Below are 22875 nucleotides of genomic sequence, written 5' to 3'. Positions count from 1 at the left end.
CCTTTCTGCACACTCTTAATTCAAACTCGTTTGGTGTGCTCATGAGTGTTCTCCAATGTCCACTTTTCTGATATAAGTAAAAAAAATAATTATTGTCAAAAGACTGAAATCTTTCACTTTTCTTAAATGGATGAGAGGATCGTTTACCCGATTTCTTTTAGTTGTGTTTTTTATTTTGAATAGTGACGTGGATAAGGCACTGGCCTCCTAAGCCAGGGATTGTGGGTTCGAGTCCCATCTGAGGTGTGTAGCAGAGTGGCGCAGCGGAAGCGTGCTGGGCTGATAACCCAGAGGTCGATGGACCGAAACCATCCTCTGCTATGTATAAATTTTCAAATCAAACTCAACATATCTCATTAAAAAAACCTGGAAAAGATGATGTAACATTCATAGCATCACAATTGACACTTGACCAACTCTGAAAACCTTTCTACACACTCTTAATTCAAACTCGTTTGGTGTGCACACGAGTGTCCTCCAATGTCCACTTTTCTCATATAAGTAAGAAAAAAGAATTATTGTGTCAAAAGAATGAAATCTTTCACTTTTGTTCAATGGATGAGAGGATCGTTTACCCGATTTCTTTTAGATGTGTTTTTTATTTTGAGTAGTCACGTTGATAAGGGTTAGCACCGTCGCCTCACAGCAAGAAGGTTCCAGGTTCAACACCCAGCTGGGGCCTTTCTGTGTGGAGTTTGCATGTTCTCCCCGTGTATGTGTGGGTTCTCTCCGGGTACTCCGGCTTCCTCCCACTGTCCAAAAAATCATGCATGTTAGGTTGATTGGCATCTCTAAATTGTCCTTAGGAGTGAGCGTGCATGGTTGTTTGTCTCGTATGTCTCTATGTGGCCCTGTGATGGACTGGCGGCCTGTCCAGGGTGTACCCCGCCTCTCGCCCATTGACTGCTGGGATAGGCTCCAGCCCACCCGCGACCCGATCGACGGATTCAGCGGTATAGATAATGGATGGATGGATGGACGTTGATAAGGCACTGGCCTCCAAAGCCAGGGATTGTGGGTTCGAGTCCCATCTGAGGTGTGTTGTAGAGTGATGCAGCAGAAGAACCTCAGTGGCCTAATGGATAAGGCATTGGCCTCCTCAGCCAGGGATTGTGGTTTCGAGTCCCATCAGAGGTGTGTAGTAGAGTGGCGCAGCGGAAGCATGTTGGGCCCATAACCCAGAGGTCGATGGACCGAAACCATCCTCTGCTATGTATAAATTTTCAAATCAAACTCAACATATCTTATTTAAAAAAACCTGGAAAAGATGATGTAACAGTCATAGCATCACAATTGACACTTGACCAACTCTGAAAGCCTTTCTACACACTCTTAATTCAAACTAGTTTGTTGTGCACATGAGTATTCTCCAAAGTCCACTTTTCTGATATAAGTAAGAAAAAACAATTATTCTGTCAAAAGACTCAAATCTTTCACTTTTGTTAAATGGATTAGAGGATCGTTTACCCGATTTCTTTAAGTTGTGTTTTTTATTTTGAATAGTCGCGTGGATAAGGCACTGGCCTCCTAAGCCAGGGATTGTGGGTTCAAGTCCCATCTGAGGTGTGTAGCAGAGTGGCGCAGCGGAAGCGTGCTGGGCCCATAACCCAGAGGTCGATGGACCGAAACCATCCTCTGCTATGTATAAATTTTCAAATCAAACTCAACATATCTCATTATAAAAACCTGGAAAAGATGATGTAACATTCATAGCATCACAATTGACACTTGACCAAATCTGAAAGCCTTTCTACACACTCTTAATTCAAACTCGTTTGTTGTGTACACGAGTGTTTTCCAAAGTCCACTTTTCTGATATAAGTAAGAAAAAACAATTATTCTGTCAAAAGACTCAAATCTTTCACTTTTGTTAAATGGATTAGAGGATCGTTTACCCGATTTCTTTAAGTTGTGTTTTTTATTTTGAATAGTCGCGTGGATAAGGCACTGGCCTCCTAAGCCAGGGATTGTGGGTTCAAGTCCCATCTGAGGTGTGTAGCAGAGTGGCGCAGCGGAAGCGTGCTGGGCCCATAACCCAGAGGTCGATGGACCGAAACCATCCTCTGCTATGTATAAATTTTCAAATCAAACTCAACATATCTCATTAAAAAAACCTGGAAAAGATGATGTAACATTCATAGCATCACAATTGACACTTGACCAACTCTGAAAGCCTTTCTACACACTCTTAATTCAAACTCGTTTGGTGTGCACACGAGTGTCCTCCAATGTCCACTTTTCTGATATAAGTAAGAAAAAAGAATTATTGTGTCAAAAGACTGAAATCTTTCACTTTTGTTCAATGGATGAGAGGATCGTTTACCCGATTTCTTTTAGTTGTGTTTTTTATTTTGAATAGTGACGTGGATAAGGCACTGGCCTCCTAAGCCAGGGATTGTGGGTTCGAGTCCCATCTGAGGTGTGTAGCAGAGTGGCGCAGCAAAAGTGTGTTGGACCCATAACCCAGAGGTAGATGGACTGAAACCATCCTCTGCTATGTATAAATTTTCAAATCAAACTCAACATCTCTCGTTAAAAAAACCTGGAAAAGATGATGTAAAATTTAGCATAATCACAATTGACCAACTCTGAAAACCTTTCTACACACTCTTAATTCAAACTAGTTTGGTGTGCACACGAGTGTCCTCCAATGTCCACTTTTCTCATATAAGTAAGAAAAAATAATTATTGTGTCAAAAGACTGAAATCTTTCACTTTTGTTCAATGGATGAGAGGATCGTTTACCCGATTTCTTTTAGTTGTGTTTTTTATTTTGAATAGTGACATGGATAAGGCACTGGCCTCCTAAGCCAGGGATTGTGGGTTCAAGTCCCATCAGAGGTGTGTAGCAGAGTGGCGCAGCGGAAGCGTGCTGGGCCCATAACCCAGAGGTCGATGGACCGAAACCATCCTCTGCTATCTATAAATTTTCAAATCAAACTCAACATATCTCATTAAAAAAACCTGGAAAAGATGATGTAACATTCAGCATAATCACAATTAACACTTGACCAACTCTGAAAACCTTTCTACACACTCTTAATTCAAACACGTTTTGTGTGCTCATGAGTGTTCTCCAATGTCCACTTTTCTGATATAAGTAAGAAAAAAGAATTATTGTGTCAAAAGACTGAAATCTTTCACTTTTGTTCAATGGATGAGAGGATCGTTTACCCGATTTCTTTTAGTTGTGTTTTTTATTTTGAATAGTGACGTGGATAAGGCACTGGCCTCCTAAGCCAGGGATTGTGGGTTCGAGTCCCATCTGAGGTGTGTAGCAGAGTGGCGCAGCGGAAGCGTGCTGGGCCCATAACCCAGAGGTCGATGAACCGAAACCATCCTCTGCTATGTATACATTTTCAAATCAAACTCAACATCTATCACTAAAAAAACCTGGAAAAGATGTTGTAACATTCATAGCATCACAATTGACACTTGACCAACTCTGAAAACCTTTCTACACACTCTTAATTCAAACTCGTTTGGTGTGCACACGAGTGTCCTCCAATGTCCACTTTTCTGATATAAGTAAGAAAAAAGAATTATTGTGTCAAAAGACTGAAATCTTTCACTTTTGTTCAATGGATGAGAGGATTGTTTACCCGATTTCTTTTAGATGTGTTTTTTATTTTGAATAGTCACGTTGATAAGGCACTGGCCTCCTAAGCCAGGGATTGTGGGTTCAAGTCCCATCAGAGGTGTGTAGCAGAGTGGCGCAGCAGAAGCGTGCTGGGCCCATAACCCAAAGGTCGATGGACAGAAACCATTCTCTGCTACTTTATAACTTTTCAAATCAAACTCAACATCTCTCATTATAAAAACCTGGAAAAGATGATGTAACATTCATAGCATAACAATTGACACTTGACCAACTCTGAAAACCTTTCTACACACTCTTAATTCAAACTCGTTTGGTGTGCACACGAGTGTCCTCCAATGTCCTCTTTTCTGATATAAGTAAGAAAAAATAATTATTGTGTCAAAAGACTGAAATCTTTCACTTTTGATAAATGGATTAGAGGATCGTTTACCCGATTTCTTTTTATTAAGTATGTTATTTTGAATAGTCACGTGGAAAAGGCACTGGCCTCCTAAGCCAGGGATTGTGGGTTCGAGTCCCGTCTGAGGTGTGTAGCAGAGTGGCGCAGCAGAAGCATGCTGGGCCCATAACCCAAAGGTCGATGGACTGAAACCATCCTCTGCTATCTATAAATTTTCAAATCAAACTCAACATCTCTCATTATAAAAACCTGGAAAAGATGATGTAACATTCATAGCATAACAATTGACACTTGACCAACTCTGAAAACCTTTCTACACACTCTTAATTCAAACTCGTTTGGTGTGCACACGAGCGTCCTCCAATGTCCTCTTTTCTGATATAAGTAAGAAAAAATAATTATTGTGTCAAAAGACTGAAATCTTTCACTTTTGATAAATGGATTAGAGGATCGTTTACCCGATTTCTTTTTATTAAGTATGTTATTTTGAATAGTCACGTGGAAAAGGCACTGGCCTCCTAAGCCAGGGATTGTGGGTACAAATCCCATCTGAGGTGTGTAGCAGGGTGGCGCAGCGGAAGCGTGCTGGGCCCATAACCCAGAGGTCGATGGACCGAAACCATCCTCTGCTATTTTATAACTTTTCAAATCAAACTCAACATCTCTCATTATAAAAACCTGGAAAAGATGATGTAACATTCAGCATAATCACAATTAACACTTGACCAACTCTGAAAACCTTTCTACACACTCTTAATTCAAACTAGTTTGGTGTGCTCATGAGTGTTCTCCAATGTCCACTTTTCTGATATAAGTAAGAAAAAATTATTATTGTGTCAAAAGACTGAAATCTTTCACTTTTGTTAAATGGATTAGAGGATCGTTTACCCGATTTCTTTTTATTAAGTATGTTATTTTGAATAGTCACATGGATAAGGCACTGGCCTCCTAAGCCAGGGATTGTGGGTTCGAGACCCATCTGAGGTGTATAGCAGAGTGATGCAGCAGAAGAGCCTCAGAGCCCTAATGGGTAAGTCACTGGCCTCCTAAGCCAAGGATTGTGGGTTTTAGTCCTATCTGAGGTGTGTAGCAGAGCGGAGCAGCGGAGGCGTGCTGGGCCCATAACCCAGAGGTCGATGGACCGAAACCATCCTCTGCTATGTATAAATTTTCAAATCAAACTCAACATATCTCATTAAAAAAACCTGGAAAAGATGATGTAACATTCATAGCATCACAATTGACACTTGACCAACTCTGAAAGCCTTTCTACACACTCTTAATTCAAACTAGTTTGTTGTGCACATGAGTGTTCTCCAAAGTCCACTTTTCTGATATAAGTAAGAAAAAAGAATTATTGTGTCAAAAGACTGAAATCTTTCACTTTTGTTAAATGGATTAGAGGATCGTTTATCCGATTTCGTTTTATTTTGTATGTTATTTTGAATAGTCACGTGGATAAGGCACTGGCCTGCTAAGCCAGGGATTGTGGGTTCCAATCCCATCTGAGGTGTGTAGCAGAGTGGCGCGGCGGAAGCGTGCTGGGCCCATAACCCAGAGGTCGATGGACCGAAACCATCCTCTGCTATCTATAAATTTTCAAATCAAACTCAACATATCTCATTAAAAAAACCTGGAAAAGATGATGTAACATTCAGCATAATCACAATTAACACTTGACCAACTCTTAAAACCTTTCTGCACACTCTTAATTCAAACTCGTTTGGTGTGCTCATGAGTGTTCTCCAATGTCCACTTTTCTGATATAAGTAAAAAAAATAATTATTGTCAAAAGATTGAAATCTTTCACTTTTGTTAAATGGATTAGAGGATCGTTTATCCGATTTCGTTTTATTTTGTATGTTATTTTGAATAGTCACGTGGATAAGGCACTGGCCTGCTAAGCCAGGGATTGTGGGTTCCAATCCCATCTGAGGTGTGTAGCAGAGTGGCGCGGCGGAAGCGTGCTGGGCCCATAACCCAGAGGTCGATGGACCGAAACCATCCTCTGCTATCTATAAATTTTCAAATCAAACTCAACATATCTCATTAAAAAAACCTGGAAAAGATGATGTAACATTCAGCATAATCACAATTAACACTTGACCAACTCTTAAAACCTTTCTGCACACTCTTAATTCAAACTCGTTTGGTGTGCTCATGAGTGTTCTCCAATGTCCACTTTTCTGATATAAGTAAAAAAAATAATTATTGTCAAAAGACTGAAATCTTTCACTTTTCTTAAATGGATGAGAGGATCGTTTACCCGATTTCTTTTAGTTGTGTTTTTTATTTTGAATAGTGACGTGGATAAGGCACTGGCCTCCTAAGCCAGGGATTGTGGGTTCGAGTCCCATCTGAGGTGTGTAGCAGAGTGGCGCAGCGGAAGCGTGCTGGGCTGATAACCCAGAGGTCGATGGACCGAAACCATCCTCTGCTATGTATAAATTTTCAAATCAAACTCAACATATCTCATTAAAAAAACCTGGAAAAGATGATGTAACATTCATAGCATCACAATTGACACTTGACCAACTCTGAAAACCTTTCTACACACTCTTAATTCAAACTCGTTTGGTGTGCACACGAGTGTCCTCCAATGTCCACTTTTCTCATATAAGTAAGAAAAAAGAATTATTGTGTCAAAAGAATGAAATCTTTCACTTTTGTTCAATGGATGAGAGGATCGTTTACCCGATTTCTTTTAGATGTGTTTTTTATTTTGAGTAGTCACGTTGATAAGGGTTAGCACCGTCGCCTCACAGCAAGAAGGTTCCAGGTTCAACACCCAGCTGGGGCCTTTCTGTGTGGAGTTTGCATGTTCTCCCCGTGTATGTGTGGGTTCTCTCCGGGTACTCCGGCTTCCTCCCACTGTCCAAAAAATCATGCATGTTAGGTTGATTGGCATCTCTAAATTGTCCTTAGGAGTGAGCGTGCATGGTTGTTTGTCTCGTATGTCTCTATGTGGCCCTGTGATGGACTGGCGGCCTGTCCAGGGTGTACCCCGCCTCTCGCCCATTGACTGCTGGGATAGGCTCCAGCCCACCCGCGACCCGATCGACGGATTCAGCGGTATAGATAATGGATGGATGGATGGACGTTGATAAGGCACTGGCCTCCAAAGCCAGGGATTGTGGGTTCGAGTCCCATCTGAGGTGTGTTGTAGAGTGATGCAGCAGAAGAACCTCAGTGGCCTAATGGATAAGGCATTGGCCTCCTCAGCCAGGGATTGTGGTTTCGAGTCCCATCAGAGGTGTGTAGTAGAGTGGCGCAGCGGAAGCATGTTGGGCCCATAACCCAGAGGTCGATGGACCGAAACCATCCTCTGCTATGTATAAATTTTCAAATCAAACTCAACATATCTTATTTAAAAAAACCTGGAAAAGATGATGTAACAGTCATAGCATCACAATTGACACTTGACCAACTCTGAAAGCCTTTCTACACACTCTTAATTCAAACTAGTTTGTTGTGCACATGAGTATTCTCCAAAGTCCACTTTTCTGATATAAGTAAGAAAAAACAATTATTCTGTCAAAAGACTCAAATCTTTCACTTTTGTTAAATGGATTAGAGGATCGTTTACCCGATTTCTTTAAGTTGTGTTTTTTATTTTGAATAGTCGCGTGGATAAGGCACTGGCCTCCTAAGCCAGGGATTGTGGGTTCAAGTCCCATCTGAGGTGTGTAGCAGAGTGGCGCAGCGGAAGCGTGCTGGGCCCATAACCCAGAGGTCGATGGACCGAAACCATCCTCTGCTATGTATAAATTTTCAAATCAAACTCAACATATCTCATTATAAAAACCTGGAAAAGATGATGTAACATTCATAGCATCACAATTGACACTTGACCAAATCTGAAAGCCTTTCTACACACTCTTAATTCAAACTCGTTTGTTGTGTACACGAGTGTTTTCCAAAGTCCACTTTTCTGATATAAGTAAGAAAAAACAATTATTCTGTCAAAAGACTCAAATCTTTCACTTTTGTTAAATGGATTAGAGGATCGTTTACCCGATTTCTTTAAGTTGTGTTTTTTATTTTGAATAGTCGCGTGGATAAGGCACTGGCCTCCTAAGCCAGGGATTGTGGGTTCAAGTCCCATCTGAGGTGTGTAGCAGAGTGGCGCAGCGGAAGCGTGCTGGGCCCATAACCCAGAGGTCGATGGACCGAAACCATCCTCTGCTATGTATAAATTTTCAAATCAAACTCAACATATCTCATTAAAAAAACCTGGAAAAGATGATGTAACATTCATAGCATCACAATTGACACTTGACCAACTCTGAAAGCCTTTCTACACACTCTTAATTCAAACTCGTTTGGTGTGCACACGAGTGTCCTCCAATGTCCACTTTTCTGATATAAGTAAGAAAAAAGAATTATTGTGTCAAAAGACTGAAATCTTTCACTTTTGTTCAATGGATGAGAGGATCGTTTACCCGATTTCTTTTAGTTGTGTTTTTTATTTTGAATAGTGACGTGGATAAGGCACTGGCCTCCTAAGCCAGGGATTGTGGGTTCGAGTCCCATCTGAGGTGTGTAGCAGAGTGGCGCAGCAAAAGTGTGTTGGACCCATAACCCAGAGGTAGATGGACTGAAACCATCCTCTGCTATGTATAAATTTTCAAATCAAACTCAACATCTCTCGTTAAAAAAACCTGGAAAAGATGATGTAAAATTTAGCATAATCACAATTGACCAACTCTGAAAACCTTTCTACACACTCTTAATTCAAACTAGTTTGGTGTGCACACGAGTGTCCTCCAATGTCCACTTTTCTCATATAAGTAAGAAAAAATAATTATTGTGTCAAAAGACTGAAATCTTTCACTTTTGTTCAATGGATGAGAGGATCGTTTACCCGATTTCTTTTAGTTGTGTTTTTTATTTTGAATAGTGACATGGATAAGGCACTGGCCTCCTAAGCCAGGGATTGTGGGTTCAAGTCCCATCAGAGGTGTGTAGCAGAGTGGCGCAGCGGAAGCGTGCTGGGCCCATAACCCAGAGGTCGATGGACCGAAACCATCCTCTGCTATCTATAAATTTTCAAATCAAACTCAACATATCTCATTAAAAAAACCTGGAAAAGATGATGTAACATTCAGCATAATCACAATTAACACTTGACCAACTCTGAAAACCTTTCTACACACTCTTAATTCAAACACGTTTTGTGTGCTCATGAGTGTTCTCCAATGTCCACTTTTCTGATATAAGTAAGAAAAAAGAATTATTGTGTCAAAAGACTGAAATCTTTCACTTTTGTTCAATGGATGAGAGGATCGTTTACCCGATTTCTTTTAGTTGTGTTTTTTATTTTGAATAGTGACGTGGATAAGGCACTGGCCTCCTAAGCCAGGGATTGTGGGTTCGAGTCCCATCTGAGGTGTGTAGCAGAGTGGCGCAGCGGAAGCGTGCTGGGCCCATAACCCAGAGGTCGATGAACCGAAACCATCCTCTGCTATGTATACATTTTCAAATCAAACTCAACATCTATCACTAAAAAAACCTGGAAAAGATGTTGTAACATTCATAGCATCACAATTGACACTTGACCAACTCTGAAAACCTTTCTACACACTCTTAATTCAAACTCGTTTGGTGTGCACACGAGTGTCCTCCAATGTCCACTTTTCTGATATAAGTAAGAAAAAAGAATTATTGTGTCAAAAGACTGAAATCTTTCACTTTTGTTCAATGGATGAGAGGATTGTTTACCCGATTTCTTTTAGATGTGTTTTTTATTTTGAATAGTCACGTTGATAAGGCACTGGCCTCCTAAGCCAGGGATTGTGGGTTCAAGTCCCATCAGAGGTGTGTAGCAGAGTGGCGCAGCAGAAGCGTGCTGGGCCCATAACCCAAAGGTCGATGGACAGAAACCATTCTCTGCTACTTTATAACTTTTCAAATCAAACTCAACATCTCTCATTATAAAAACCTGGAAAAGATGATGTAACATTCATAGCATAACAATTGACACTTGACCAACTCTGAAAACCTTTCTACACACTCTTAATTCAAACTCGTTTGGTGTGCACACGAGTGTCCTCCAATGTCCTCTTTTCTGATATAAGTAAGAAAAAATAATTATTGTGTCAAAAGACTGAAATCTTTCACTTTTGATAAATGGATTAGAGGATCGTTTACCCGATTTCTTTTTATTAAGTATGTTATTTTGAATAGTCACGTGGAAAAGGCACTGGCCTCCTAAGCCAGGGATTGTGGGTTCGAGTCCCGTCTGAGGTGTGTAGCAGAGTGGCGCAGCAGAAGCATGCTGGGCCCATAACCCAAAGGTCGATGGACTGAAACCATCCTCTGCTATCTATAAATTTTCAAATCAAACTCAACATCTCTCATTATAAAAACCTGGAAAAGATGATGTAACATTCATAGCATAACAATTGACACTTGACCAACTCTGAAAACCTTTCTACACACTCTTAATTCAAACTCGTTTGGTGTGCACACGAGCGTCCTCCAATGTCCTCTTTTCTGATATAAGTAAGAAAAAATAATTATTGTGTCAAAAGACTGAAATCTTTCACTTTTGATAAATGGATTAGAGGATCGTTTACCCGATTTCTTTTTATTAAGTATGTTATTTTGAATAGTCACGTGGAAAAGGCACTGGCCTCCTAAGCCAGGGATTGTGGGTACAAATCCCATCTGAGGTGTGTAGCAGGGTGGCGCAGCGGAAGCGTGCTGGGCCCATAACCCAGAGGTCGATGGACCGAAACCATCCTCTGCTATTTTATAACTTTTCAAATCAAACTCAACATCTCTCATTATAAAAACCTGGAAAAGATGATGTAACATTCAGCATAATCACAATTAACACTTGACCAACTCTGAAAACCTTTCTACACACTCTTAATTCAAACTAGTTTGGTGTGCTCATGAGTGTTCTCCAATGTCCACTTTTCTGATATAAGTAAGAAAAAATTATTATTGTGTCAAAAGACTGAAATCTTTCACTTTTGTTAAATGGATTAGAGGATCGTTTACCCGATTTCTTTTTATTAAGTATGTTATTTTGAATAGTCACATGGATAAGGCACTGGCCTCCTAAGCCAGGGATTGTGGGTTCGAGACCCATCTGAGGTGTATAGCAGAGTGATGCAGCAGAAGAGCCTCAGAGCCCTAATGGGTAAGTCACTGGCCTCCTAAGCCAAGGATTGTGGGTTTTAGTCCTATCTGAGGTGTGTAGCAGAGCGGAGCAGCGGAGGCGTGCTGGGCCCATAACCCAGAGGTCGATGGACCGAAACCATCCTCTGCTATGTATAAATTTTCAAATCAAACTCAACATATCTCATTAAAAAAACCTGGAAAAGATGATGTAACATTCATAGCATCACAATTGACACTTGACCAACTCTGAAAGCCTTTCTACACACTCTTAATTCAAACTAGTTTGTTGTGCACACGAGTGTTCTCCAAAGTCCACTTTTCTGATATAAGTAAGAAAAAAGAATTATTGTGTCAAAAGACTGAAATCTTTCACTTTTGTTAAATGGATTAGAGGATCGTTTATCCGATTTCGTTTTATTTTGTATGTTATTTTGAATAGTCACGTGGATAAGGCACTGGCCTGCTAAGCCAGGGATTGTGGGTTCCAATCCCATCTGAGGTGTGTAGCAGAGTGGCGCGGCGGAAGCGTGCTGGGCCCATAACCCAGAGGTCGATGGACCGAAACCATCCTCTGCTATCTATAAATTTTCAAATCAAACTCAACATATCTCATTAAAAAAACCTGGAAAAGATGATGTAACATTCAGCATAATCACAATTAACACTTGACCAACTCTTAAAACCTTTCTGCACACTCTTAATTCAAACTCGTTTGGTGTGCTCATGAGTGTTCTCCAATGTCCACTTTTCTGATATAAGTAAAAAAAATAATTATTGTCAAAAGACTGAAATCTTTCACTTTTCTTAAATGGATGAGAGGATCGTTTACCCGATTTCTTTTAGTTGTGTTTTTTATTTTGAATAGTGACGTGGATAAGGCACTGGCCTCCTAAGCCAGGGATTGTGGGTTCGAGTCCCATCTGAGGTGTGTAGCAGAGTGGCGCAGCGGAAGCGTGCTGGGCTGATAACCCAGAGGTCGAAGGACCGAAACCATCCTCTGCTATGTATAAATTTTCAAATCAAACTCAACATATCTTATTTAAAAAAACCTGGAAAAGATGATGTAACATTCATAGCATCACAATTGACACTTGACCAACTCTGAAAACCTTTCTACACACTCTTAATTCAAACTCGTTTGGTGTGCACACGAGTGTCCTCCAATGTCCACTTTTCTCATATAAGTAAGAAAAAAGAATTATTGTGTCAAAAGACTGAAATCTTTCACTTTTGTTCAATGGATGAGAGGATCGTTTACCCGATTTCTTTTAGATGTGTTTTTTATTTTGAGTAGTCACGTTGATAAGGGTTAGCACCGTCGCCTCACAGCAAGAAGGTTCCAGGTTCAACACCCAGCTGGGGCCTTTCTGTGTGGAGTTTGCATGTTCTCCCCGTGTATGTGTGGGTTCTCTCCGGGTACTCTGGCTTCCTCCCACTGTCCAAAAAATCATGCATGTTAGGTTGATTGGCATCTCTAAATTGTCCTTAGGAGTGAGCGTGCATGGTTGTTTGTCTCGTATGTCTCTATGTGGCCCTGTGATGGACTGGCGGCCTGTCCAGGGTGTACCCCGCCTCTCGCCCATTGACTGCTGGGATAGGCTCCAGCCCACCCGCGACCCGATCGACGGATTCAGCGGTATAGATAATGGATGGATGGATGGACGTTGATAAGGCACTGGCCTCCAAAGCCAGGGATTGTGGGTTCGAGTCCCATCTGAGGTGTGTTGTAGAGTGATGCAGCAGAAGAACCTCAGTGGCTTAATGGATAAGGCATTGGCCTCCTCAGCCAGGGATTGTGGTTTCGAGTCCCATCAGAGGTGTGTAGTAGAGTGGCGCAGCGGAAGCATGTTGGGCCCATAACCCAGAGGTCGATGGACCGAAACCATCCTCTGCTATGTATAAATTTTCAAATCAAACTCAACATATCTTATTTAAAAAAACCTGGAAAAGATGATGTAACAGTCATAGCATCACAATTGACACTTGACCAACTCTGAAAGCCTTTCTACACACTCTTAATTCAAACTAGTTTGTTGTGCACATGAGTATTCTCCAAAGTCCACTTTTCTGATATAAGTAAGAAAAAACAATTATTCTGTCAAAAGACTCAAATCTTTCACTTTTGTTAAATGGATTAGAGGATCGTTTACCCGATTTCTTTAAGTTGTGTTTTTTATTTTGAATAGTCGCGTGGATAAGGCACTGGCCTCCAAAGCCAGGGATTGTGGGTTCGAGTCCCATCTGAGGTGTGTAGTAGAGTGGCGCAGTGGAAGCATGTTGGGCCCATAACCCAGAGGTCGATGGACCGAAACCATCCTCTGCTATGTATTAATTTTCAAATCAAACTCAACATATCTCATTAAAAAAACCTGGAAAAGATGATGTAACATTCATAGCATCACAATTGACACTTGACCAACTCTGAAAGCCTTTCTACACACTCTTAATTCAAACTCGTTTGGTGTGCTCACGAGTGTTCTCCAATGTCCACTTTTCTGATATAAGTAAGAAAAAATTATTATTGTGTCAAAAGACTGAAATCTTTCACTTTTGTAAAATAGATCAGAGGATTGTTAACGCGATTTCTTTGGAAAAGATTATGTAACATTCAGCATAATCACAATTAACACTTGACCAACTCTGAAAGCCTTACTACACACTCTTAATTCAAACTCGTTTGGTGTGCTCACGAGTGTTCTCCAATGTCCACTTTTCTGATATAAGTAAGAAAAAATTATAATTGTGTCAAAAGACTGAAATCTTTCACTTTTGTAAAATAGATTAGAGGATTGTTAACGCGATTTCTTTGGAAAAGATTATGTAACATTCAGCATAATCACAATTAACACTTGACCAACTCTGAAAACCTTTCCACACTCTTAATTCAAACTAGTTTGGTGTGCTCATGAGTGTCCTCCAATGTCCACTTTTCTGATATAAGTAAGAAAAAATAATTATTGTGTCAAAAGACTGAAATCTTTCACTTTTGTTAAATGGATTAGAGGATCGTTTACCCGATTTCTTTTTATTAAGTATGTTATTTTGAACAGTCACGTGGATAAGGCACTGGCCTCCTAAGCCAGGGATTGTGGGTTCAAATCCCATCTGAGGTGTGTAGCAGAGTGGCGCAGCAGAAGCGTGCTGGGCCCATAACCAAAAGGTCGATGGACCGAAACCATCCTCTGCTATCTATAATTTTCCAAATATAACTCAACATATCTCATTAAAAAAACCTGGAAAAGATGATGTAACATTCAGCATAATCACAATTAACACTTGACCAACTCTGAAAACCTTTCCACACTCTTAATTCAAACTCGTTTGGTGTGCACATGAGTGTCCTCCAAAGTCCACTTTTCTGATATAAGTAAGAAAAAATAATTATTGTGTCAAAAGACTGAAATCTTTCAATTTTGTCAAATGGATTAGAGGATCGTTTACCCGATTTCTTTAAGTTGTGTTTTTTATTTTGGATAGTCACGTGGATAAGGCACTGGTCTCCTAAGCCAGGGATTGTGAGTTCGAGTCCCATCTGACGTGTATAGCAGAGTGATGCAGCAGAAGAGCCTCAGTGGCCTAATGGATAAGGTACTGGCCTCCTAAGCCAGGGATTGTGGGTTTTAGTCCCATCAGAGGTGTATAGCAGAGTGGCGCAGCAGGAGCGTGCTGGGCTCATAACCCAGAGGTCGATGGACCGAAACCATCCTCTGCTATGTATAAATTTTCAAATCAAACTCAACATCTCTCATTAAAAAAAACCTGGAAAAGATGATTTAACATTCAGCAATATCACAATTAACAATTGACCAACTCTGAAAACCTTTCTACACACTCTTAATTCAAACTAGTTTGGTGTGCTCATGAGTGTTCTCCAATGTCCACTTTTCTGATATAAGTAAGAAAAAATAATTATTGTGTCAAAAGACTGAAATCTTTCACTTTTGTTAAATGGATTAGAGGATCGTTTACCCGATTTCTTTTTATTAAGTATGTTATTTTGAATAGTGACGTGGAAAAGGCACTGGCCTCCTAAGCCAGGGATTGTGGGTTCAAATCGCATCTGAGGTGTGTAGCAGAGTGGCTCAGCATAAGCGTGCTGGGCCCATAACCCAAAGGTCGATGGACCGAAACCATCCTCTGCTATCTATAAATTTTCAAATCAAACTCAACATATCTCATTAAAAAAACCTGGAAAAGATGATGTAACATTCAGCATAATCACAATTAACACTTGACCAACTCTGAAAACCTTTCTACACACTCTTAATTCAAACTAGTTTGGTGTGCTCATGAGTGTTCTCCAATGTCCACTTTTCTGATATAAGTAAGAAAAAATTATTTTTGTGTCAAAAGACTGAAATCTTTCACTTTTGTTAAATGGATTAGAGGATCGTTTACCCGATTTCTTTTTATTAAGTATGTTATTTTGAATAGTGACATGGATAAGGCACTGGCCTCCTAAGCCAGGGATTGTGGGTTCAAGTCCCATCAGAGGTGTGTAGTAGAGTGGCGCAGCGGAAGCGTGCTGGGCCCATAACCCAGGGGTTGATGGACTGAAACCATCCTCTGCTATGTACAAATTTTCAAATCAAACTCAACATCTCTCATTAAAAAAACCTGGAAAAGATAATGTAAAATTCAGCATAATCACAATTAACAATTGACCAACTCTGAAACCATTTCTACACACTCTTAATTCAAACTCGTTTCGTGTGCTCACGAGTGTTCTTCAAAGTCCACTTTTCTGATATAAGTAAGAAAAAATAATTATTGTGTCAAAAGACTGAAATCTTTCACTTTTGTTAAATGGATGAGAGGATCGTTTACCCGATTTCTTTTAGTTTTGTTTTTTATTTTGAATAGTCACGTGGATAAAGCACTGTCCTCCTAAGCCAGGGATTTTGGGTTCGAGACCCATCTGAGGTGTATAGCTGAGTGATGCAGCAGAAGAGCCTCAGTGGCCTAATGGATAAGGTACTGGCCTCCTAAGCCAGGGATTGTGGGTTTTAGTCCCATCAGAGGTGTGTAGCAGAGTGGATGCAGCAGAAGTGTGCTGGGCCCATAACCCAGAGGTCTATGGACCTAAACCATCCTCTGCTATGTATAAATTTTCAAATCAAACTCAACATATCTCGTTAAAAAAACCTGGAAAAGATGATGTAAAATTCATAGCATCACAATTGACACTTGACCAACTCTGAAACCCTTTCTACATCTCTTAATTCAAACTAGTTTGATGTGCACATGAGTGTTCTCCAAAGTCCACTTTTCTGATATAAGTAAGAAAAAATAATTATTGTGTCAAAAGACTGAAATCTTTCAATTTTGTCAAATGGATTAGAGGATCGTTTACCCGATTTCTTTAAGTTGTGTTTTTTATTTTGAATAGTCACGTGGATAAGGCACTGGTCTCCTAAGCCAGGGATTGTGGGTTCGAGTCCCATCTGAGGTGTATAGCAGAGTGATGCAGCAGAAGAGCCTCAGTGGCCTAATGGATAAGGCACTGGCCTTCTAAGCCAGGAATTGAGGGTTAGAGTCCCATCTGAGGTGTGTAGCAGAGTGGCGCAGCATAAGCGTGCTGGGCCCATAACCCAGAGGTCAATTCACCGTTTTCAGCCAAAAGTCGTTAGCCTGGAGGAGAGTGGGGCATATGGTATCGCCGCTACAAAACGCTATTTTTACACCTCTTCTACAGCTCCAAACAACATAACACTTACGTGGTAGTGAGTAGAGGGTCCCTAAATCCAAACAGAAGTGTCCCGAGGTCTTCATGTGGTCGGATAGAGAGTCCAGAATGAATTTAATCAAGCCAGTATCTTTCCGGAAATGCTCCTGCTGCAGCTGGCATCTTCAGCGTAAAGTCCGTATAGTAGAGAGCCGAGTGTGGAGTAACACGCTCTGGAAATTCACAATTTCGTTGCCGTTTTTTTTTACAAACATTGTCCAGTATTTCTTTCGAAAGTGAAATGAAGTTGTATGCAACAGCAAAGCCTAGCTTACTAACAGGTTGGAATTTTATAAAATGTCACGTGACCTTACGTCTCGCGTGACCTAGCCTCCTGTTTACTGAAGACGTCTTTTGCGTGACTGGAGTGACCATCACAGAAGAAGGAGAGGTGTGTGAGCAGATTGTTGAACAAACAGCGGAGCAAACTTTTGGAGTTATGGTGCGTGTTTGTTCCCATCCTGGCTTTCGAAAGAAATACTGGACTATGTTTGTAAAAAAAAAACGGCAACGAAATTGTGAATTTCCAGAGCGTGTTACTCCACACTCGGCTCTCTACTATACGGACTTTACGCTGAAGATGCCAGCTGCAGCAGGAGCATTTCCGGAAAGATACTGGCTTTATTAAATTCATTCTGGACTCTCTATCCGACCACATGAAGACCTCGGGACACTTTGGTTTGGATTTAGGGACCCTCTACTCACTACCACGTAAGTGTTATGTTGTTTGGAGCTGTAGAAGAGGTGTAAAAATAGCGTTTTGTAGCGGCGATACCATATGCCCCACTCTCCTCCAGGCTAACGACTTTTGGCTGAAAACGGTGAAATCAAAATTCTCAAAACACATCAGAATTAAATTATTTTGATGTCAACTCAACGTATGTACTCCCAACATCCCGTAAATTGACCTAAAGTGCATTTTACTTTGGATTATCCCTTTAATTCAAACTAGTTTGGTGTTAGTGCTGGGCGGTATGACCAAAAATACATATCACGGTATTTTTTCACGGTATCACGGTTCCACGGTATATCACGGTATTTTTTTTCATGCATAATTAGGTGTTCACAGCATTTTCTACAGATTGAGAACAGAATTACTGCAGTAGATTAACTCAGGATGGTCTATTTTACCGTCATAGAATAACGCCCCACAAAATGATGCTGTTTACAAAGAAGTGCTACTCATGATTCTAATGAAGTGAGGAATCGGAATGCAAACACAATTGCAGTCAAAATACAGAACTTTTACTGTGCGTCTTGAAGTGACATTTGGCTCGACTTTTCTTTTGCTTTCCCCGTGTTACCTGCTGATGTGGCGGGTGCTGACCTTAACTTCATGCATTCTTGATATTCTAAGACATGCTTACGGCTAAGGTGATGGAGCAAATTGCTCGTGTTGCCACCTCCAGTGACAACTGTAGCCCAACAACACTTGCATAAAATGGTTGTTTGGTCGACGTCGTATTTTTTTAAACCAAAAAACTTCCAAACTGCAGACACGGTGTTCTCTTGATTTGTGCTACTTCGTCGAGAAATGCTACCGCCGCAAAAACCGATAGGCTTGTCTATCGATTTGTGCTACCCTATCAAAAAATGCTACTTTATGGTTTTTTACCTCTGTATATCAAATAAAGTACGTTTTTTTTGTCTCTCATGTGTGTAATTATAAAAAGTGTAGTGAAATTGATTTATTTAAGAGGGTAGCACATTTTGATAATCCAATAACACGCTGTCAAATAATGCTCCCCCTGTTCTCAATGCATTCATGACAATGATGGAGCAGAGTCACCTAAATAAAGACAGAAGTGTCCATCAGAAAGGTACTTGTGAACTGTAGTCCAGTTTTCTTCCATTCCTAAAAACAGCATCGCTGTTATTAATTAATGTTTTTATATAGAAGAGAAAAATTGTGTATTTATTGTGAGAGAGAAAAGCCGCTGCCTCTTGGATAACGTAACTTTCATAGGCACCTTCCACTTATTCAACATGCTCAAATATGCGTCATATTTCAGACACCCCATTTGTGCATGTTAAGCTAACTGCTTGTTAATACGATAAGTGTTTTATTACTTTGCATGTCTTCCAAAAGAGAAAATAATCAGGATTTTGAGGATGTTACAGTTACACACCAAGACGCAGGGTAGCAAAACATTATAGGCGTGAAAACGAAACTTAGAAAATCGGCTCGGCGCATGCGCAAAACCACAAAGTAGCAATTCTCGACAAGTAGGAGAAATCGACAGAACACCGGCTCCTTTTTTTGGCACAAGTTCTTCTATGTCAGCATGTTCTACTAGTTCTGCAGCTTCGATTTCGGAACTTTCCATGTCTATCCTATCCACCTTCACCTTCGCGTAACGCAAGTGCTTATTACCACCTCGCACCCAGACAGTAAACATGCGTGTTTAGAAGCGCAACACTGAAAAGGGTCCCGTCTCAAACAATGTCGCGCGACGCAGCGTTCCCCCCGTTGTGTAATCAAATACACCGGTATGGCGGTATATTATAGATTCATATCATAATGAAATTATAAACCGGTATTCGGTGTGAACCGGTATACCGCCCAGCACTAACTGGGAGGTTTAGGTCCCCCAAAAAGAGGCAGGAATTTACCCCTGGGGTGGAAAGTGTGAAGCGTCATGCCTTAACAACCACAGCCCCATCTGCCCAATGGCCAGACTGCTGCCGCCTAGTGGAGCCCATCTTTGTTCGCCTCTGCAGGATCCATCGTAGTCCAAAAAAAAGAGGGACAGGCACATTCTCAAGATGGGATCTGATCCTTCAGGACTACAGAAAGATCAGGCAGCTCATTTTAGCAAACAGAGCGATCATGCAGCAGACTACCTTGCAGCTGGTGGATGTGAGCTACACCACCCTGGTTCAGTGGCACAATCAAAGGGTGAAAAGGCAGGAAACGGCTGTGGTGCAACAAGGGCTAAACCTTCCAAGCCGGTTTTCTGTAGCTGCTGACCCACTTCTCCCCGCCAATATACGTCCCCATTATGCCATACCACATTCAGAACCAATACATATTTACAGTTTACCACCTAACACTGTGGGACAGGCCAAATTAAAAAGAAAGCTGCAATTTACAGATGATACAAATCCACCAGGACAGCAGCAGCTTCTCCCTGCTCCACCCAAAAGGCCTCAGGTAATGACAATTGCTCCAGTGGCCTCACAGGTTCGTGTTATCCCCTCTACTCTACAGACACAGAGTTTTTGGACGTTCTCTGCCACTCCTCCACATGCTCCTGCTCTGGCTCCTGTTTTGGTCCCTCCTCTGGCCCCTGCTCCGGCTCCCATAGCAGGCTCCACTCACCCTAATAGAGCACCCCGAAAACTGACCCGCAAAGTTTTACACAACACGTGCAAAAAATGCGGGCAGTTCAGAATTGCTGAAACAGGACACAGCCAATATAGAGGGCAAATTTACTGTCCCTCTGGTGAAACTCTAACTAAAGAGCAGTGGCTGGAAGAAATTAAAAAGAAGACATAAGTATGTACTCATTTATACTTTTTTAGCATTTACAAACTTTTTTTTATTGTATATAGTTACTGCTGTTTCAGACCTCTCAATCTTTTAATTTATTTCACAGAGGGTTATTCATCTTATTTAGTGATGATACTACTTGTTTTTTGTTATTGTGATTGTGTACAAAGTCCAACTGTTTAAAATTTGTTGCAAGTAAATGCTAAGTTTGTTCACAGTTTTTAGTTTTTTTGAGGTTAAAAAATGGTTTAATTCACTCTTTTTGTTGTTGACAAATAAATATTTGGTTCTTTAAAAACAGATAAGGTCTATGATCTTTTACTGTGAATAAATATGAGCTGCTATTGATTCTGAAATATTAGTAATAATTTTATGCGTAAACTAGGAACAATTTATCACTCACTTCACTCAGAAAGTGCATTAGGAAATTTACATACTTTATATACTTTTACATACTTTAAAACAATACTATAGTTTGAGCCGTTTCATTAAAACATAGTATGCGACTGTTGGGATCGAACTCTCGACTCTGGGATCAGCCGCTTTCTTCTTCCTCTTTCTTTCCCCGTCCCTTAACAGACATGATACGTATCTTAAGCCTGGTTTCATGCATTCATACAGGATTCATGAAAAGGATGTTGGCTTTGCTCCCTTCGATAGCTCAGTTGGTAGAGCGGAGGACTGTAGGTGCCCAACAACAGTTATCCTTAGGTCGCTGGTTCAATTCCGGCTCGAATGATGTGCCAAGCTTTTGTGCACAGAGGCTCTTTTTGGCCAACTCCGAAACTCCTTTCAAAGCTTTTGGAATATGCTGTTTTACGAAAGACTGTTCTACTCTCTATCAGATGTGCTAAGGGCTAGTGGCGCAATGGATAAAGCGTCTGACTACGGATCAGAAGATTCTAGGTTCAACTCCTGGCTAGCTCGGCACGCTGGTTTTAGCCTCTCACTTCTCCCACACCTATACAACAGGATCGCTTTAAACCTTCCACTCCCTGGGTATCCCAGCTCACTTACGCCCCAAAGATACCTCACAGTGTGTCGTCTTGCAACACATGTAGCTGACCCCACACCGTAAGGAAAGCTCGTCTTCCTCTTTATCTCTGCTGTCAATGATTTTGCTCCAAACACAAAAAAAAAACATGCCTGCCAGCCACATGCCGCAGAGCTACATATGCTATCCTTGGGATACTGAAGTGAATTTGATAGAGAGGAGAATCGCCGAACCGGTGTAAAAAACGAGTGATGAAGGAGTCTGCTGACAAGAACTCAGTCGAACAAAAGAACTCTTTATTTCTGTCGTCAGGTTCGTGTCTAATTTACAGAAAGATGCATCTTCTGGAGAAAGTCTGTGTCCAATTGCCCTATGAAATCCTTTCTGCTCTTGGAGAGATAGTCCCTTACTTTTAAAGAAGATTCAAGGCCAATTGTCCAGGCGTTAAGCCAAAAGATATGGTCTGACTGTACGAATGTCTCATATCAAATCTTATTTGGTAGTGCAAGGGCTTGTTTTTCAGTGTATCTCAGTGTCTTGCACGGAGACGCGCGGAGGCGTCTTGAAATTAACCAGTTGTGGACTCATTAAACTCTGGTTCGTCCATTTTGTCTGTGGACTCAATGGCCCTCATTTATCAAACTTGCGTAAGACGAAAAACGTGCGTAGGTCGTGTGTACGTTCTTTTCTGCGCAAAGGTTGGCATTTATCAAATCCATCGTGAGCGCAGGAAAGATGAAATCGCCACGACAGGTCTGAGGCCGTGTACGCACTTTTCCATTTTGACTTGCGGTGACTGCAATACAGCAGCGTCACTAGTGCGTGCTCAGGAGTCGCAACAAATCCCTAGGTTAAAATTACAGACTTATCACTTTAAAGAAGGCCCATGTTTTATTTGACTTCAACATAAATATAAACATAAACATAAACGCAAATTAAATAAATTAAACAAGTACAACTCCGTAATCGGAAGAGTGATGGCTCATTATTCAACCGTGCACCCTCACACCGAACAGGAGAGGGGCTTTAACACTGCGCATTCGCGCACGCGTGCCACTGTGGAGAGGTGTATAGGGCTCCTAAAGCTGGATCTGTCTCTCGGCTGCGGGGGGAACCCTATCCGCCCGAAAAGGTATGCAATATTATTATTGCATGCGGGGATCTCCATAACATTGCCCAAAAAAATGGAGTGCCATTTCCAGATGTACATCCAGAGGACCCCGCACCCAGAGATCCCTACCACCAGCCTGCACAGCCAAGAGCGCTCAGGAGGAGAGAGGAACTTATTCAGCTATTCTGACTTTCGGTAAGCATTCTGTTATTCAAGGAAAAAAGAAAGGAGAACAAGGATTTCTTTCAGCATTTATTCTGTGACTTCAGTGTTTCATTTATGTCTTTCAATGTACTGTCGATAGATTGCATGGTGTGTGTTAAAGCCATCATCCACTTCACGATCTCTGTTTGTCTTTCTAGGACCTCTGTGGTCAACACGGCTGGCCGGTGTGACGCTGCAGACCTGGGGGCAGAGGCA

The 22875-nt window shown here is 41.1% G+C and overlaps 3 non-coding genes across 3 annotated transcripts; all 3 read left to right on the top strand.

The window, feature by feature from the left end:
* The first annotated feature begins 249 nt into the window (after positions 1 to 249).
* Positions 250 to 321, top strand: trnai-gau (transfer RNA isoleucine (anticodon GAU)). The gene has a single exon. It is a non-coding gene; the product is annotated as a tRNA-Ile (tRNA).
* Positions 322 to 6369: 6048 nt separating this feature from the next.
* trnai-gau (transfer RNA isoleucine (anticodon GAU)) lies at positions 6370 to 6441 on the top strand. The gene has a single exon. It is a non-coding gene; the product is annotated as a tRNA-Ile (tRNA).
* A 14559-nt stretch (positions 6442 to 21000) lies between these two features.
* Positions 21001 to 21089, top strand: trnay-gua (transfer RNA tyrosine (anticodon GUA)). Its single transcript is given in 2 exon segments — positions 21001 to 21037; positions 21054 to 21089. It is a non-coding gene; the product is annotated as a tRNA-Tyr (tRNA).
* Positions 21090 to 22875: the final 1786 nt, after the last annotated feature.

This window comes from Odontesthes bonariensis, chromosome 8 (assembly GCF_027942865.1).
Source record: "Odontesthes bonariensis isolate fOdoBon6 chromosome 8, fOdoBon6.hap1, whole genome shotgun sequence".
Taxonomy (NCBI): Eukaryota; Metazoa; Chordata; class Actinopteri; order Atheriniformes; family Atherinopsidae; genus Odontesthes; species Odontesthes bonariensis.
The sequence above is the reverse complement of the archived record's forward strand: the minus strand, read 5'-3'. Positions and strand labels throughout refer to the sequence as shown.